Genomic DNA, 8,520 nt, shown 5'->3' with positions numbered 1-8,520 from the left:
AAAATAAGCAAAATTCGTATCAAAATGGACATTGTCACCCTTCATGCCAGATTTTAATTACCAGTCGGTTTTAATTAGCATGTTTGATGGAATAATTAAAACGAAAGTTTTTTATTCAGAGATGTATTACTTTAATCTAAAAAGCGAAGTTCGGCTTAATATACTCAGAGAGACAATGAGCGACTGACATTTCGGAATTCCACATCTCAAAAGGTCTAATTGAATTCCTGACCGTCATCACAGGTAGTATATACATTTTGTTTGTTTACCTTATCCACTTCGCTTCATTTTCAACTTAAAGCTTTTTTGATATTGTCTGAATGAGAAATCTGAATCTGAAATCTGAAAGGAAAATGGATCGTTGAATGACAGGAGTATTACTGAAGTATTATTTTCTTTGATAAGGCAATCAATATTTGAACGCGGTAATAACATTTTTGCACAATAGGAAAAATCGATGCCTCATATTCATATATTACGGAACTCCATCACGCGTTTCAGGAAGATATAATATCCTGTCACTGACGTCATTCTGTAGCACCGGTCCTCCATATATAAAAGAGGGTGAGATCTTGGGCGGACACCAATTCCAGACTCAGACGTCAAGTCGGTCCGATCACCATCAGATACAAGCCCCTCACCACCTTCCATCCAGTCTTCCACTTGTCATACTTGTGACGAACTCGCAGTTCCTGCCCCGTAGCCACCATGAGAGCTGCTCTCATCACCTGCGTCTTGGTCGTGGCCGTGGTGGCATCTGTGCTCGCCTTGCCTTTCCCGGAGGTGAGTACTTGAAATTATAGAAATGAGATATGATCATGGTTATGTATACATTTATGCATAATCTTTGAATAGAAATCTTTGAATTCTGAAATTTTCGTGGCCCGAAAGAAAAGGAAAAAAAAAATAAGTGGCTGATCGGGCAATCAACATGTACAATAAATTTGAATGGCTCCGGACCACCGGGCTGCAGCTAATATCGAGCTCAGTATATGTATGATTATATATATATAAAGTGACAGCAATGGCAGAGACTCCAACCCAAAGTACCTTCTGATCTGGAGATTCTCCCGCCTGAAACCCCTTCCAAACGGGAGACTCCAAGTTGATGTGTGCGAAGCGCGAAGTTCCTAGAGTTCTAGATGCTCTCTCGTGCTATATAAGGCTTATTTTTTTCAACATACGATAGCAATAAGTAAGTAATCCTTTCAAACGGGAGACACAGAGCCATGGCGGGAGAAATTAAATCTCAAGCTGGAGAACGGGAGATTTTGCAAATATGGGTTTTCGGCGGGAGATCTCCCGTCGAAAACGGGAGAGCTGGAGTCTCTGGCAATGGACTAAACCAGGACACACACACATATATATATATATATATATATATATATATATATATGTATCTCATATCTCACATATATATATATATATATATATATATATATCATGGCTCGACACTAACTTTTTTGTTTGGTGGCCCGATGGGGACACCAAAATCATAAATTTCAAATTTTTGGTGGCCCGAGAGAAAAATTTGGTGTCCCGAAAAAAAAACAATAAAAACATTAACAGTCCTTTTTTTTTTAATGAGTCAAATATTTAAGATTTATGATAGTAAGAATTAGAAGTTGGACATATCTACTCATAAAACTTGCAACATTCACTCTAAGGCATTCATTCAGTCCTTTTCATCCATCCTTTGAACAAATTTAACTGCTAATTTTCGGCGCAAAAAGTTACGAATTTATTGACATACTTTCCAAAAAAATTTGGTGGCCCGAGGCGGGCCACCAAATTTGCCCTGTTTTGAAATTTGGTGGCCCGACTTTCATTTTTGGTGGCCCCGGGCCACCGGGCCACCGTTAGTGTCGAGCCCTGTATATATATATATATATATATATATATATATATATATATATGAGTGTGTGTGTGTGTGTATATACATATACAGCAAATTAGTAAATATACATGCTTACAAACGGTGTTAGATGCACTGCTGATGGTAAGGACAAATAAGTGACATGTTTTCTTCCAATGACTATATGTCTCATAGAAGTAGCTGTTAACTGGGCAAAGAAAATGTTACCCTGAAAAATCTATATTATGTCCGCAGTATTTTTTTTTATTGATATGTCTTGGGATTTCGTTGATTTAGCACATCTTCGGGACAAAAAATTTTAGTATATTGTCATGTACCACGGAAAAATGTTGCTGTAGTTACGGGTTTCATTCATCTCTCCAAAGGATTTGTGTGCATAGAAACGAAACATTTTAAAGCTATTAATCAAATAACATTTGGGTAATTTGTAAAGCTAAACAGCTAGGAGAGGTAGTCACACTGGCCTTACCTTACAGTTTCAATGTGTGGGATTCGTCACTGATTCCTCCCTGGTGCGAGTGCTTGTGGGTGCATTAATTATGCCCTAAAAATATTCTATTCATTGATTCTGAGCGCATGTTGACAGAAACTACTATAATGATTATCATAGTAGTTTCTTTTCTAGCGCCGGTCGTGCATTCGGGTTGTTTGGGCAGCACAACATATCTACGTTTACAGTAAGACATTATCATATGTTAAAGTCGATGCGTTACTGTAACTTGCGAAAATGTAATACAGTACTCTCCGCATAATAGGCTCTAGCAGAGCGTTTCTTACCCGATTAAGCGGAGTACCCGATTAACAGTAGAACACGTCTCATTCACAATTGACATACACAATGTGTATGTACATGCATTGTACACTGCACCAAACACCTACACCGTATGCTTAAAACGCGTGCTAATTGCACAGCACATTATACATACCTTACACTTGCTCAGTCACGAGCACCAATTTACACTCTTTTTATGGACAAATGTCTTTAGAAAACGTTGTCAATTGACTATAGACTACTCGCTAACACGCAGGCGTTTTCCGAAATGAACACGTATCTTTGCGTGCACTAGTCACGTAGAACGATGAGTTACTTTTCGAGAAGTGACTGAAGAAAAGCAAAATTATGGAGCTGGTGCATGGCCTGATTTTCTTTGCCAACTTCTCATATTGTGAATGTTGTTGCGGAGCAAGATAGGAGCGCAAGTGTGTTAAACTCCTGTCTCTCTATGCAGTTGTGAGTGCCAGCTATGTTCGTTTACGTGTGGAAAGACGGTACTGGTACATGTGTTTTCATGTTTAATCACTCCCCAAATGATCGGTCTTCTTTGCAAATTAAGCAGAGAATGCGATTAGCAGTGAAAAATTTGACATTCATGATTTCTAAAAGTGTTATATCTGCGATAAAATGTGGGTAGAAATTAGATTACAAGAAATTGTTTACCCATTTATGCGGAGAGGCAACCCGATTATCAGGTAATTTTAATGTGCATTGGAATTGATTTTGACATTATAATACTACCCAATTAAACGGAGTACCCCTTTAACCAATATCCGATTACGCAGAGAGTACTGTATGAGCATTCCCCAAACATCAAATTCAACATGATATAAATGAGAAAATAAGTAGTTTTCTGATATTTATATTCAATTTGTAAGCAAATGTACTAATGCAAGACTTTCTTAATGATCTCATAAACTCCTCTCTCTCTCTCTCTCTCTCTCTCTCTATATATATATATATATATATATATATATATATACATATATATATATATATATATATATACATATATATATATATATATATATATATACATATATATACAAAATAGTTGGTTATTGGTTGCAATCAGTATCACTACACGGGAAAAAAAGTACGAATAAGCACGAAAAGTACGAAAAAAAGTACGAATAAGTACGAAAAGTACAAGAAAATACGAAAAGAATTTCGTTTAATGTAAGAGAATTTAAGGCATTGTAAGTAGAGGGGCGAGAGTTGAGGTTTGAATTTTCTTCAGTTTGTCTCCCTCTAACAAATTCCTTTATTTTCGACATGTTTTTTTTAATTACAGATCAGCAGTTGCAATCTTGTAAATTTTATTTGTTAGATGATGGAGACAAACTGAAGAAAATTCAAACCTCAAGAATTTCCTTCCTGTACAAAGATGATATATGTATAATACATGTATCAATGTTGTGATCCACATTTTTATAAGATCTATTTTTGAGTGGACCGCTCTTTCCATCGTACTGTAATTACTCTATACCTTTCTGTCAACCTTGCAAAGTAGGATTTGATTCTCTCTTTTAATGCATTTGAACAAAAAATCTATACTGTGAATCACCTAGATTGTTTTAATATATTTTTTTTTATATTGGTTAAAAGTATGATTGGTAAATAGTATACTTTACGCTGTTTTGTTGGTTGGAAATCATTATATTGAATCAAACTGAACGTCAATTTCGCACAAAATTAAACATCAAGGATACGAAAATGAGACAGTAGGGGATATTCTTTTATTTAAAGAGTATCTTTTTCTCAAACATGTTTGCATTTCCTTAAGAGGGAGGCAGAATCAAAATAATTATTCAATGTTTATATACATACATATTATACATTTTCAAAATTGTCTTGTTTTTATAACACTGCAAAAGGATACCTGCAACGAGATATTGATTCTACAACAATTAATGTTGCTTTAGAGTAGAACCAGATATGTTTATTTTGTGCGTGTGCTGTGTATATGTGTGCTTCTGTATTAGCATTCGTTGAAAATGCAAGTACGTTAATTGGCTTTCTTTGTTTCGTATGTAAACATTAATATCTTTATAACTTCACTGTTTGCGAAATCCTTCGCGATTTATTAGACTATCCGATTTTTTTTTTCTGTCGTTTCTAGTCACCTGTCAATTTCCTGTTTTGATCACTTTTATAATTTGACTTTCCCCGGCGCAAGGAATTTCGAAAGGGAATGATAAGATTGTTTCGAATCTATTGCAAAGCTTTACTCTATATAGCAAATCAAAATGTATCTGGCAAAAAGGCTGAGCTATATCTCTTCAGCGTCTAAAATTAGCCTTTGCTTTTTTTAAATGTCATTCTTGTTTTTAGATGGTATCCCTCGCCATTGTTCTCTCTTTCCACTTTTACACTTTCTCCTGTTGACATTTAACAACCCCCATATAAAACATCAATAAAGAAAGAAGCAAATTAATGACAAACACCAAAAACATGAACAATGTTGAGTGTATGAATTCAAGGCGAACAAGTGTATATTATCGCTTGAACTTTACTGCGAGGGTCCCGGTAAGAATGCTTTCGTTCTCTGGTGCTATAGAGGCGTAGATTTTAAAAGTGTTTATAATTACCGTAACCAATTTAACTCGGACCTATTATAACATTACGATACGCGCTTGCATGAATGCATATGAAGCAGTTCCAACATGTTGTTTTCTTTTCTTTCCTTCTTTCTCGATTCCTTCTTTCACGATTCTGCCAGAGTGACAAGGAGATAGTAAGTTTTGCTTTTACATCTTGTTCACATGGACAATTTTATTTTTTAGAATACTTCACGAGTTAGTCCTTATCATGCGTATGTTTATGTTATGTTTGTCAGTCTGTAGTGTTATCATGATAATAATGATATATTGACTGAGTGAATTAATTAATGAATTAATGAAGAAAGGAATAAAAACCCAGGAACGGGAAGCTTGTCAAATTTTCGTAAAGATATTGTATAGTTTTGGTTGAGACCTAACTCCAGATTTCTAACATTTGCTTTTTGAGATAATGAGAAACCTCTGATGAAATATGAAATATGCTTGTAATTAGAAGAGAAATTCAACGTTTATTTGATGAAAATTGGTTTTGAAATGGCTGAGATATCCGAGACCGAGAATTCCTATTAAAAGGTGGGACCCACCTTTTATTACGATCGCTTTGATTACTTTATTTTTGGATGTCTCAGCCATTCCACAACCGATTTTCATCAAATGAATTTTGAATTCCTCCTCTAATTGTATGCTCCGTACTATTTCATAAGTGGTTTCATGTTATCTCGCAAAAATTTTAAAGCCAAATCCTCATCTCCACCAGTACTATACCATCCCTTTAAGCTTAAAAGATTTGTAGATTGTTATTTAATGGTGTTTACAAAAATAGAAGAGTATGGTGAGTGAAATAGTAACTGAAACAAGAAAACATCTTATTTGTCTGTTACAGAGTATAAATCAAAGAAATGGAAGTACCACTGAAGTTATCTAGTCTCAAAAACAAGGATTGTAAAATTGAAAAATTGGTTCTGATGGAGTTACAAATCCGGTAAAAACCGATGTCTTTTTGTTGATGTTTATTACGTATCTATTGAACACTACCTTCTCCTCTCTTTTGACAATAAAGGAGGCCCTTAAGAAAGAACGAAAGCAGGAAGATCAAGAAAGCCACCCATTCAAGGTAAGATGTGTTGTAGGTACTAGGCTTGTAAATTCAGTTGTATAACTATACATACGTGTTATATTACATGGCAGTGTGCAGTGTATGCTTGAAGCAAGATGTCTAAAAGTGGCTAATTTTTTCGGTATCTTGGTCAAATTTGTGTGTTTGCGGAATAGAGAACATACAAAAGACACCTTGTCCTAAAAAAGATAAACAGAAAGAAAACTAGTTCTATTTCCACACTGGATATATAGAAGGACCCATTGTTCTGTATGTCATTGAAAACTAAGCAGAAACGCACTCAGAGAGCACACAACTCCGCCAAGCAGCTCATTTTCCACCCATACATGCATGCTGAAAATCGCCCTTCTTTCTCAATATCAACTCATAAGAACTCCATCGTTTCTTTGACCGTATTTACCGATTGCAATCCCTCAAAAAAAAAGTTTCCAGATTCCAGACAGTTGTCTGGATCTCTACCAAAATGTAATTATCTTTTTCTCGTCTCATTATTCACCTTTCCTGTAAGTTTCATCCAAATTCGTTCACAATTCTTTGAATTATTTGTAAAACGACAGACTGACAAACTAACAAACCCCGACGAAAATATGATATCCTTTAGGGAGGTAATAATACTAAATGTATTTCTTCATTACGTAAATGTTATTCGCTCTGAAGCATAGGCCTTATTCTTTTATTTTCTCTACGAAGATCATCCATCTCACAAAATAATCCCAGATACATTTTGAAAGAAGGACATGATCTTTCAGTCTGTGACTGTGTCTCGTTTCATTCAATTCATTTGCAGAGAGCACAAGACACGGTAAGAGCTAAAGACAAATTTATATCATTCTTTTTTTAATCTCGCATGATTGTTGTACAATTACTCTGCCGCAATAACTCGTGAAAGTGAGCAGCTTAGCAAGTAACATATATGAAAAATGTTACAGTGCTTTTTGATACTATGATGTGCAACAAACACTACATTCTCACATCTGCCAGCAGTATGTCATTATACCAACCCTAACAGCCGTAACGTTGTAGTGTCAGCTATAACATTACAATAATGATAGTGCTTGGTGAAGGCCTTTCTATCTTTTTTTTTGTGAAAACCACTGTTCTAGAAAATGTATGAATTTTGTTTTCATAATGAGTAAACTAATACTCAAAATATTGTCTGTCATTATAATTATTTAAATGTGCTCATGCTGCCGAGACACATTCATACTTTATAATCATTTTGACATGGAGTATTTATGATAATTACAGTAATAATCACATCTTATTATTCATATCTGAATATATTACAGTCTGACCAAGATAACATTATTCGGTAATATACATGGTTGTAATCTTATTTTGTTGTTTGCAGGAATACAAGCGTTTGGTAAGAGGACCTGCGTTCTTATTCATTATCATGTTGCCCTAACATCTTAGATGGCATTTATACCAGTTTGCGTTACACTCAATGTAATTGAAAATGTGGATATGTGTGACAGGAGTTTAGTCGCAGTTAGAATCCTTTAAGTTGAATAGCTGCTTACCTGTGATCTTGGTCGTATCCATTGCACGTTATGATAAGCATTTCCGTGTTATGTACATGACGCACCTCTCAAACAATTATTATACAGAGATGCCTTAAGAGAGAGCATTTATGTGTAAACCTTTGTGGCACATTGGCGCCGGGGTTATGGGAGCGAGTGTTCCCCTCTAACGTTAGGTGGTTGTAGCATCTCAAACATATTCGTGCGATCTGGTAGGGCCTACATACTGAAATTAATGTTTTGTCTGATATTGGTTATTATTTGGGGGAGGTGGGTTGTGAGGTGTAAACAAAAAAGTGTCAGGCAAGACTGTGAGCGTAAGAACGACCCCTGAGACCTAAATCCCACGCCTTAAGTGTTAAGTGTGAAACTTTGAAGCTCTGACGATATTTTTTTCTTTCTTTCTTTCATGATTCTGCCTGGAGGACGGTGTAATAGTAAGTTCAACTGTTGCATTTTGCTCACATGAGCAATTCTTCAGAATGCTCCAACATTCAGACTTTGTTGTTGTTGTTGTTGTTGTTGTTGTTGTTGTGTTTGTGTGTGCGTGCGTGTTTGTGATGTCTGTTAGTCTATAATGAACTGATGAAATAACAAAAGGAGGTAAATATTGGTGGCACAATATCACATGTCATACATTCTGACAACAAAAATAAATCACCACCCCC

At 35.5% G+C, this 8,520-nt stretch overlaps 1 long non-coding RNA gene across 1 annotated transcript; it reads left to right on the top strand.

The window, feature by feature from the left end:
• The first annotated feature begins 600 nt into the window (after nt 1–600).
• Nucleotides 601–7,696, top strand: LOC139716401 (uncharacterized). The gene is made up of 5 exons (XR_011709899.1): nt 601–783; nt 5,374–5,388; nt 6,273–6,326; nt 7,117–7,131; nt 7,681–7,696. It is a non-coding gene; the product is annotated as an uncharacterized lncRNA (long non-coding RNA).
• Nucleotides 7,697–8,520: the final 824 nt, after the last annotated feature.

Source organism: Diadema antillarum, unplaced genomic scaffold (genome assembly GCF_040938485.1).
Source record: "Diadema antillarum isolate AM-2024a unplaced genomic scaffold, OU_Dant_1.0 scf00000065, whole genome shotgun sequence".
Taxonomy (NCBI): Eukaryota; Metazoa; Echinodermata; class Echinoidea; order Diadematoida; family Diadematidae; genus Diadema; species Diadema antillarum.
The sequence above is the reverse complement of the archived record's forward strand: the minus strand, read 5'-3'. Positions and strand labels throughout refer to the sequence as shown.